Below are 10,667 nucleotides of genomic sequence, written 5' to 3'. Positions count from 1 at the left end.
TAGGTATATATATATGATTTAGGCATAAATAGGCGGAGTCATCACTAAATGACTCACACCTATTTATGAATATTAATTATTGAGATTTGCATAAATTCCAATAATTAATATCCCCTTTAACCACCTCCGGACCGCTGTACGCACAGACGCGTCCTGGAGGTGGTTGATTCATTCCTCCTGGACGCGCCGGCGCGTCATCTCGCGAGACGCGAGATTTCGGTCACAGCCGGCCCGCGCATGCGCATCGCGGGCCGGCAAAAGTTAGAGGAGTATTTCATCAGCAACCTGCCAGCCAATGATCGTCGCTGGCAGGTTGCTGATTTTTAAAAAATCGAATCACAAGCCAGATAACAGATCATATTAGTAAATATGATCTGTTATATGGCTTCTCTGCTTCTCTGCTGGTCCTTTTCGTCGGTTGGATCCAGCAGAGAAGCAGACATCACTGTGAGTACACACCAAACACTGCCCTTAGCCCCTGATCACCATCCATCACCCCCATCATCCAAATTAACCCCTTGATCGCCCCCTGTCAATCACTTAGTGAAAGACAAAAAGTGATCAGTGTAAACTGACACTTTTTTTTTTCACTAGTATTGGCTGTTAGGTTTTAGGGATAGTTTAGGCCCCTTGGTTAGGTAGTTAGCGTCAGTTAGCGCCCACCCCACCGCACCGCAGTCACTTTTATTCGCTGTTTAGCGTATCGCTAATCAGCATTTGTACTTTTATAGTATCTGTAAGTGATCAAAACTGATCACGGTCAGATCTATAATAGTATTAGTGTCACTTTAGTTCGCCCTCCACCCAAAACGCAGTGTTTGCCCGATCAGGCCTGATCGGTCGCCCACACGTGCGTTCACCCACGCCCGCCCCACCGCAGTGACAAAAAAATTTTTTTTTTTGATCACTGCACATTCACTTTACACGCTCTGCGGCGATAAAAAAATCAGTTTTGATATTTTTTATCAACCGCAGCGGCCTCCGGTACTTCGCTAGCCTCCCCTTTGTAAGACAGGCTTGCTTTTTTTCTTGGGTAGTCTCAGGGAATACCCCTAAATTTAGTAGTCCAAATGTCAAACAGGGGGTATTCTTCTGAAGAGGCCTACAGGATTCTGACCCAGTCGGATGAGGAGTGGGAACCCTCATCTGATGAATCTAGCGGGTCAGAATATGAACCTGTAGAAAGCAGTGGCTCTCTGACCCAAAGTTCGGACGAGGAGGTTGAGGTCCCTGGCAGCACCAGGCGTACCCGGCCCCGTGTCGCTAGACCACAGGTTATGCAGGATCCGCTTCAAGAGCAGCAGAGTGGGGCTGTCGCTGCCGGATCACGTGGTGAGGCATACACCAGCAGCGCAGCCCTTCCTGGACCTAGTACCAGCACTGCCGTACAACATGGTGAAGTAGCGAGCACCAGAAGGGCAGTTGAAGCTGGTACGGTGGCACGTGCAGTAGTTACCCCGTCGCAGCCACCGCGCAGACAGGCCCGTAGAGCCCCTAGAATCCCTGAGGTGCTGGCAAACCCTGATTGGCAGTCACCAACTTCAGCCGCACCAGTAGTTCCCCCTTTCACCGCCCAGTCTGGAGTTCGGGTTGAGACGGCTCAGATCAGTACGGCCCTGGGATTTTTTGAGCTGTTCTTGACTGCGGAGCTCTTGGACTTAGTCGTGGCAGAGACCAACCAATATGCCACACAATTTATAACCGCAAACCCGGGAAGCTTTTATGCCCAGCCTTTCCGGTGGAAACCAGTCCAAGTTTCCGAACTTAAAATTTTTCTGGGCCTTCTCCTCAACATGGGCCTGACAAAAAAGCATGAATTGCGGTCATATTGGTCAACGCACCCAATTCATCACATGCCCATGTTCTCTGCTGCTATGTCCAGGACACGATTTGAGGCCATCCTGCGTTTCCTGCACTTTAGCGACAACACCACCTCCCGTCCCAGAGGCCACCCAGCTTTTGACCGGCTCCACAAAATTCGGCCCCTCATAGACCATTTCAACCAGAAATTTGCAGATTTGTATACCCCTGAGCAAAACATCTGCGTAGACGAGTCCCTAATACATTTTACCGGGCGCCTTGGCTTCAAACAGTACATCCCAAGCAAGCGTGCCCGGTATGGGGTCAAATTGTATAAGCTCTGTGAAAGGGCCACAGGCTATACCCACAAATTTCGGATCTATGAGGGAAAAGATCAGACCCTGGAGCCGGTCGGTTGCCCTGACTACCTGGGGAGCAGTGGGAAGACAGTCTGGGACTTGGTGTCACCCTTATTCGGCAAGGGGTACCATCTTTATGTGGACAATTTTTACACAAGTGTGGCCCTCTTTAGGCATTTGTTTCTAGAACGGATTTGCGCCTGTGGCACCGCGCGAACTAGTCGCGTGGGCTTCCCCCAACGGCTTGTAACCACCCGTCTTGCAAGGGGGGAGAGGGCTGCCTTGTGTAACGAAGAACTGCTCGCGGTGAAATGGAGAGACAAGCGTGACGTTTACATGCTCTCCTCCATTCACGCAGACACGACAATACAAATTCAAAGGGCAACCCGTGTCATTGAAAAGCCCCTCTCAGTCCACGACTATAATGCGCTCATGGGAGGGGTGGACTTCAATGACCAGATGTTGGCTCCCTATTTAGTTTCCCGCAGAACCAGACGCTGGTATAAGAAGGTGTCTGTATATTTAATTCAATTGGCGCTCTACAATAGTTTTGTTCTCTACAGTAAGGCTGGGAGAACACGATCCTTCCTCAAATTCCAGGAAGAGATCATCGAGAACCTCCTTTACCCAGGAGGTTCCGTGGCCCCATCCACCAGTGTAGTTAGCCGTCTACACGAGCGACATTTCCCCAGTGTCGTTGCTGGTACCTCAACCCAACCGCCACCCCGAAAAAAATGTCGTGTCTGTAGCAGGAGTGGAATAAGGCGTGACACCCGCTATTTCTGTCCTGACTGTCCGGACCACCCTGCCCTATGCTTAGGAGAGTGTTTCCGGAAGTACCACACACAGGTACACCTAGCATAGGGATCACATCTCACCAGGACAGGCACACAGGGCTATTAGGGCCCTTTCTCTCACAGCTGCTGCAAACCTCTCCTTTCACCTGGGATAAAGTGCATAACGTACTTCGCCACATCTTTGGGCGATTTGCGCTTTGCACATTGTCCCATGGGGAAGGAGAGGTTTGTTCTATAAAGGTAAAAAAAACAAAACAAAAAAAAAATTACCGGTAAGTAAAAAAGTTAAAAAAGTTTAAAAAAGTTAATATGTTCTGTTCTAAAGTTAATAAAGTTATTGCTTTGCGGCCTGGTTTTTTCTTTTTTGTTTTGTTTTTTTTACCTTCCAGGTGGACCATCCGATCGACCAGCTGCAGCACTGATGTGCATTCGGACAGAAGCATTGCGCTGCTGTCAGATTACACGCAAGTCGGTGTATGCGGCGCTGCAAGACGAGATTTCTCCTCTGCAGTAAAAGATATGTTTGCCAAGGCATATGAGCTGAGGAGGTGGCGGTGTTCATATACTTTGGCAAACACTTTGTATATATAAAAAAAAAAATCCCGGCAATGATTTATTCATCCACATCGATTGATGTGAATGGAGAAATCTGGTTTGCCAGGGCATACGAGCTGAAGTGGGTATGGATGTTGGGCGGAGCTCCTATGTCCTGGCAGACGCCTTTCCCCTCCTTTTTTCTTTTTTTGGCCGAGATTTTTTCATCCACATTGATCGATGCGAATGAAGAAATCTGTGCCGTTCATTTTTTTCTTTCAGCCCAGAGGCTGAACGGAAAAAAAAAATCTCATTACCCGTATGCTCAATATAAGGAGAATAGCAGAAACTCCTAATGCTGGGCATACATGTAATGATTGCGGAGACCCTCAAATGCCAGGGCAGTACAAACACCCCACAAATAACACCATTTTGGAAAGAAGACACCCCAAGGTATTCGCTGAGGGGCATATTGAGTCCATGAAAGATTGAAATTTTTGTCCCAAGTTAGCGGAAAGGGAGACTTTGTGAGAACAAAATCAAAAAAATCAATTTCCGCTAACTTGTGCCAAAATTTTTTTTTTTCAATGAACTCGCCATGCCCCTCATTGAATACCTTGGGGTGTCTTCTTTCCAAAATGGGGTCACATGTGGGGTATTTATACTGCCCTGGCATTTTAGGGGCCCCAAAGCGTGAGAAGAAGTCTGGTATCCAAATGTCTAAAAATGCCCTGCTAAAAGGAATTTGGGCCCCTTTGCCCACCTAGGCTGCAAAAAAGTGTCACACATCTGGTATCTCCGTACTCAGGAGAAGTTGAGGAATGTGTTTTGGGGTGTCTTTTTACATATACCCATGCTGGGTGAGATAAATATCTTGGTCAAATGCAAACTTTGTATAAAAAAAATGGGAAAAGTTGTCTTTGCCAAGATATTTCTCTCACCCAGCATGGGTATATGTAAAATGACACCCCAAAACACATTCCCCACCTTCTCCTGAGTACGGAGATACCAGATGTGTGACACTTTTTTGCAGCCTAGGTGGGCAAAGGGGCCCACATTCCAAAGAGCACCTTTCGGATTTCACAGGTCATTTACCTACTTACCACACATTAGGGCCCCTGTAAAATGCCAGGGCAGTATAACTACCCCACAAGTGACCCCATTTTGGAAAGAAGACACCCCAAGGTATTCCGTGAGGGGCATGGCAAGTTCCTAGAATTTTTAATTTTTAGTCACAAGTTAGTGGAAAATGATGATTTTTTTTTTTTTTTTTTTTTTTTCATACAAAGTCTCATATTCCACTAACTTGTGACAAAAAATAAAAACTTCCATGAACTCACTATGCCCATCAGCGAATACCTTGGGGTCTCTTCTTTCCAAAATGGGGTCACTTGTGGGGTAGTTATACTGCCCTGGCATTCTAGGGGCCCAAATGTGTGGTAAGGAGTTTGAAATCAAATTCAGTAAAAAATGACCTGTGAAATCCGAAAGGTGCTCTTTGGAATGTGGGCCCCTTTGCCCACCTAGGCTGCAAAAAAGTGTCACACATCTGGTATCTCCGTACTCAGGAGAAGTTGAGGAATGTGTTTTGGGGTGTCTTTTTACATATACCCATGCTGGGTGAGATAAATATCTTGGTCAAATGCCAACTTTGTATAAAAAAATGGGAAAAGTTGTCTTTTGCCAAGATATTTCTCTCACCCAGCATGGGTATATATAAAATGACACCCCAAAACACATTCCCCACCTTCTCCTGAGTACGGAGATACCAGATGTGTGACACTTTTTTGCAGCCTAGGTGGGCAAAGGGGCCCATATTCCAAAGAGCACCTTTCGGATTTCACAGGTCAATTTTTACAGAATTTGATTTCAAACTCCTTACCACACATTTGGGCCCCTAGAATGCCAGGGCAGTATAACTACCCCACAAGTGACCCCATTTTGGAAAGAAGACACCCCAAGGTATTCCGTGAGGGGCATGGCGAGTTCCTAGAATTTTTTATTTTTTGTCACAAGTTAGTGGAAAATGATGATTTTTTTTTTTTTTTTTTTTTCATACAAAGTCTCATATTCCACTAACTTGTGACAAAAAATAAAAACTTCCATGAACTCACTATGCCCATCAGCGAATACCTTGGGGTCTCTTCTTTCCAAAATGGGGTCACTTGTGGGGTAGTTATACTGCCCTGGCATTCTAGGGGCCCAAATGTGTGGTAAGGAGTTTGAAATCAAATTCTGTAAAAATTGACCTGTGAAATCCGAAAGGTGCTCTTTGGAATATGGGCCCCTTTGCCCACCTAGGCTGCAAAAAAGTGTCACACATCTGGTATCTCCGTACTCAGGAGAAGGTGGGGAATGTGTTTTGGGGTGTCATTTTATATATACCCATGCTGGGTGAGAGAAATATCTTGGCAAAAGACAACTTTTCCCATTTTTTTATACAAAGTTGGCATTTGACCAAGATATTTATCTCACCCAGCATGGGTATATGTAAAAAGACACCCCAAAACACATTCCTCAACTTCTCCTGAGTACGGAGATACCAGATGTGTGACACTTTTTTGCAGCCTAGGTGGGCAAAGGGGCCCACATTCCAAAGAGCACCTTTCGGATTTCACAGGTCATTTTTTACTGAATTTGATTTCAAACTCCTTACCACACATTTGGGCCCCTAGAATGCCAGGGCAGTATAACTACCCCACAAGTGACCCCATTTTGGAAAGAAGACACCCCAAGGTATTCCGTGAGGGGCATGGTTAGTTCCTAGAATTTTTTATTTTTTGTCACAAGTTAGTGGAAAATGATGATTTTTTTTTTTTTTTTTTTTTCATACAAAGTCTCATATTCCACTAACTTGTGACAAAAAATAAAAACTTCCATGAACTCACTATGCCCATCAGCGAATACCTTGGGGTCTCTTCTTTCCAAAATGGGGTCACTTGTGGGGTAGTTATACTGCCCTGGCATTCTAGGGGCCCAAATGTGTGGTAAGGAGTTTGAAATCAAATTCTGTAAAAATTGACCTGTGAAATCCGAAAGGTGCTCTTTGGAATATGGGCCCCTTTGCCCACCTAGGCTGCAAAAAAGTGTCACACATCTGGTATCTCCGTACTCAGGAGAAGTTGAGGAATGTGTTTTGGGGTGTCTTTTTACATATACCCATGCTGGGTGAGATAAATATCTTGGTCAAATGCCAACTTTGTATAAAAAAATGGGAAAAGTTGTCTTTTGCCAAGATATTTCTCTCACCCAGCATGGGTATATATAAAATGACACCCCAAAACACATTCCCCACCTTCTCCTGAGTACGGAGATACCAGATGTGTGACACTTTTTTGCAGCCTAGGTGGGCAAAGGGGCCCATATTCCAAAGAGCACCTTTCGGATTTCACAGGTCAATTTTTACAGAATTTGATTTCAAACTCCTTACCACACATTTGGGCCCCTAGAATGCCAGGGCAGTATAACTACCCCACAAGTGACCCCATTTTGGAAAGAAGAGACCCCAAGGTATTCGCTGATGGGCATAGTGAGTTCATAGAACTTTTTATTTTTTGTCACAAGTTAGTGGAATATGAGACTTTGTAAGAAAAAAAAAAAAAAAAAAAAAAATCATCATTTTCCGCTAACTTGTGACAAAAAATAAAAAGTTCTATGAACTCACTATGCCCATCAGTGAATACCTTAGGGTGTCTACTTTCAGAAATGGGGTCATTTGTGGGGTGTTTGTACTGTCTGGCCATTGTAGAACCTCAGGAAACATGACAGGTGCTCAGAAAGTCAGAGCTGCTTCAAAAAGCGGAAATTCACATTTTTGTACCATAGTTTGTAAACGCTATAACTTTTACCCAAACCATTTTTTTTTTACCCAAACATTTTTTTTTTATCAAAGACATGTAGAACTATAAATTTAGAGCAAAATTTCTATATGGATGTCGTTTTTTTTGCAAAATTTTACACCTGAAAGTGAAAAATGTCATTTTTTTGCAAAAAAATCGTTAAATTTCGATTAATAACAAAAAAAGTAAAAATGTCAGCAGCAAAGAAATACCACCAAATGAAAGCTCTATTAGTGAGAAGAAAAGGAGGTAAAATTCATTTGGGTGGTAAGTTGCATGACCGAGCAATAAACGGTGAAAGTAGTGTAGGTCAGAAGTGTAAAAAGTGGCCTGGTCTTTCAGGGTGTTTAAGCACTGGGGGCTGAGGTGGTTAACAACCTCATATTCTGGGAATTTATGTGATAGCCTTGAAGTTGATTTTTGGGGGCTACTTGCAATCTGCTGCTGAATTTCATGCACAACTTCAGCCGCCCTGATCGATGGAGGCCTCGGTTTCTTTATGTTTGCAACAGAGCCAGTTTAGCTGGTGGTTTTGTTCCTGGGTGCTTGTTGGCAAAGGACTCTTGTGTTCCTTAATCTGCCTCGCACATCACTTTCCACAATAACTAATCACTGTTTTAGGAAGAACACCATCTTTCTGACACAATAGGCCACTTTTAGCAAACTGAATAATAAATCGGTCTTAGTTGTCCATAGCAACCAATCAGAGCTCAGCTTTCAGTTCCTACAGGGCTCTGAAAAAATGAAAGCCGAGTTCTGATTGGGCAGTTTGATTTGGAGATATTGGAGGCCGGCGACTTTTTCGTGGGCCACCCTGTTGTTATGTCTATGGAGCTGTGTGGGGGCTCATTTTGGTGGAACGATCTGTATTTTTTATTGATACCAATTTGGTAGTATGTATGACTTTTTGATCATGTTTTATTCCATTTTTGTGGAGAAGTGAAGTGATAAAAAAACTGCGAATGGTCGTTTTGTTTTTCGTTCCGCTATTCGTTGTATGGGATGTTTTTTTATATTCTAATAGTATGAGCGTTTTCAGACACTGCGATGCTTATGGGTGTTTTTTTATTGTTTATTTTTTGGAAAGGGGGTGATGAGAATATATATATTTTTATATAAATTTTTCGAAACTTTTTTCTTTTTTAGGCCCTCAAGTAGACTCCAACATGCAATCATTAGCTTGCAATTTGTAATCTTATCCATTATCACATAGTATATAATAATGGATAAAATTATAAATTGCAAGCTAATGATATGACATATAAATGTAACACATACAAATATCAGTATATTACAATTCAGTACTGCCACCTGCTGGCCTGAATTGTAATATACAGGCTCTGGCTTATTACTTTGAAAGGGGTTGTCTCACTTTAGTAGCTGGCATTTATCATGTAGAAAAAGTTAATACAATGCACTTACTAATGTATTGTGAGTCCTCTCCTGCATAACGGAAACGGGACGGATCCATTTTGCAGTCCATAGACTTCTATTATGACAGAATGAATAATGGAATGCCTCCAAAGGTAACGGAATCCATAACGCAATTCACCTTTTACCAACAAACAAAATGTAAATGAATTTCATAAGCGGAAATTTGCTCATCTCTAGTCGGAACCCCTGGAAAAGAGAAGTGTATAATGCGATGGAAAAATAAATCAAGCCAGAAAAGGAGGCAACATGGACAATCACAATACATTAGTAAGTGCCTTGTATTAACTTTCCTTACATGATACATGCCATTTCCTGAAGTGACACAACTCCTTTAATGGAACACCTTCCCCGATCTCCGCCTAGGGGAGGCGTTCCTGTCCAGCAAGCGGAGGGTTTTCGGCCTCTCAGACGTCATGGCATCTGAGGAGATAAATGAGAGAAACAGCAGGCACCCAGTTGCTATGGCTCTCGCTCCACTCAGGAGCACGCCCCATCTTTAAAGACCCAACATGTACAGCGGATGTCGGGAATGGCTTAAACACGAAGAACACGTTAATACAAAAGTCACAAGCTTGTACTGCATTCACATTGTCATCCTTTGTTTCCATTGTTCTCTGTCACAGGAGCAGAACAGAAGCGCAGGTCACATACAGACTCCGATTACTATAATGGAGCCCGACCAGTTTATGTCATGTGACCCATCATTCTACTGGACAAAACAGACTGGCCATAAACCGCACAGGGAAATTTTTTGGTAGGCTGATGCCCAGGGGACCATCCGAGCCCTTCTCATAGCCACTGGGTACATAATGATCGGACGTTCTCAGCATTAAAAGGGGTTGTCCACGTTCAAACCAAACAGCCCTTGTCCTGCGCAGTTCAGAGGGGCTACCTCGGTGTAGAAGGGGATACGTCCGGGTTCAGCTCTGCACCCAGAAAACCCCTTTAATGCTAGGAGCATGCGGTACTTATTCACCTGGCCGGCTCCTTCAGGTTCCTTCCTGAATCTAACTGTATTGCTGTACTCAGGTGGGGTATCGTAGCTCATGGATTCTTACCGGCCACTATATGAGGCACTGTACATACGGTGCAGGGACGCGAGCGGAAAGAGGGCTGTGACCTGCACCGCGGATGGCGGTGTGGAACAGGAGTTTTTTCTTTCCTCTTGGGGAGCATATTACTTGGGGCACTATTGGGGTCAATACTAGGGCCACTAGGCGATACTATGGGGGCATTTTTTATATTAGGAAGCACTAAGGGTGTGCTCTCCATTCGTCGCTACGGGAGTTCCAAAAATAACTGAGCAACCGAATTTTGGGAATTCCCATAGGCATGAATGGAGAGCACACCACACCTGTGGCTGTCTCCGTTCACTTCACGGGCCCCGTTCTGGAGACAGGAGCTGATCCCAGAGGTGGGACCTGCACCTGACATCGATGGCATATCACCGCCATATACCATCAATGTATGTGATGAGGCGCAGGCATCTGTATAGATTTGACACCTCTCTGATGTCCACGTGCCAGAAGCAAACTTTCCTTTATGATGTACCTCAGTTTTCTGATGGTCCGCTCCTTCACCTAAGCTAGCCCAAAAATGTTGAGAAAGGCAAAAAGTAGCGACATTTTTACATAAATTAATATTTGCACAAAATGTTCCATCTTTTGTTTGGCAGAAAACTGGTGTACAGCCTTTGTGACTGGGGGACTTCTATGGGCTACAATTAGTACCAAGACGGATTTACTGGAACATGTGTACTAAAAAAAAATGCCATGGCTATAGTAAAGTACATATTAGGCTACTTTCACACTAGCGTTTTAGTTTTCCGGTATTGAGATCCGTCATAGGGGCTTAATACTGGAAAAAAAAACGCTTAAGTTTTGTCCCTATTCATTCTCAATGGG

The sequence above is a fragment of the Bufo bufo genome, chromosome 1 (genome assembly GCF_905171765.1).
Source record: "Bufo bufo chromosome 1, aBufBuf1.1, whole genome shotgun sequence".
NCBI lineage: Eukaryota > Metazoa > Chordata > Amphibia > Anura > Bufonidae > Bufo > Bufo bufo.
This window is presented reverse-complemented; position numbering follows the sequence as displayed.